A 1,154-nucleotide genomic window follows, 5' to 3' on the forward strand; every position below is an offset into this window, starting at 1 on the left:
AACTGCTACTTGAACTATTTGTTGTAACTGCTGCCTACTTGCGCTTTCATTGTCTGCCTTGCCTGTGTTTGTCCTGGCGTGCTACATTTGAGATTGAACTTTGGTGTTGAATTAATGATTGTGTTGTTTGATTGCGTGGTTGGTTTCTTATTGAGATTTTCTTATAAGAAAGGAAATGTTTCGGATTTCTGAAAGATTAAACATTGTTTCTTTGAAAAGGTTTTGAACGATTACCTATTGCTTTTTTAAAAGATTCATAAGGCAATGATAATCACTGAACTTGAAAATAGTTTTCCTATTAAATATCTTCTTATGACAACTTTGAAACTCCATGGTGAGACCGTGTGGTTAGGTTCTCATCCCCCTACAGCTTTACTTTTCAGGAACCGAATGAAGAAGCATTAAGAAGAGTCCTACTGAGTTTGGTTTATATACTGTTGTGTTAATTAGATTATTTTCTTCCCTCGTCTTTGTTATTACAAGTTTGTAAGAGGGACAGGAATTGTATGTTTTATATGTATATTATATTATGAGTTATTATGTAAGGAGTCTTGTATATGAATCTATGCCTGTTTGTATTTTTCTTAAGATAAAGTGTTTATTTCCGATTTTCAAAGAAATTAGCAATACAGTGTTGAGTCACAGGCTCCTATTTTAATATTTAGTATGTAAAGTAGTCGTAATATTTCTTGCTATCAGAGTAGCGCAGCCGGAAGCGTGACTTCTGATAGTAAGGGTGTTACATTATGGTATCAGAGCGGTCTTTCCTGTAGAGCCTGAGGAATGAACCGATTATGCTTCAATTGCATACTCTGAGAGTCTGTCATGTAGTAGGTCTTGTCCGGATAACAAGAATTAGGACTTTATACACATGACTGTCTATTGATTAACGCCGTTAGCCTACCGTTACATATATGCTGATGTTAAGTCTGGCCAACTTAATGTTGGTAGTTTATGTGTACAGGGAAGTTAATGGGTTATCATAGACGATATGCGAGTCATAGATAACGTGAGTCGCGGGTTTTGGGAACGCTAGAAACTAAGTTCTAGATATTATTTCCGTTTCGACGTATAATCTTTATTCGTGCTTAACGTTATCTTTTTCTTTATCACTTTTATTGGAATCCCTTGTTCTTGATCTCTTTCTTGAAGGG

This window comes from Arachis hypogaea, chromosome 11 (genome assembly GCF_003086295.3).
Source record: "Arachis hypogaea cultivar Tifrunner chromosome 11, arahy.Tifrunner.gnm2.J5K5, whole genome shotgun sequence".
Classification (NCBI taxonomy): Eukaryota; Viridiplantae; Streptophyta; class Magnoliopsida; order Fabales; family Fabaceae; genus Arachis; species Arachis hypogaea.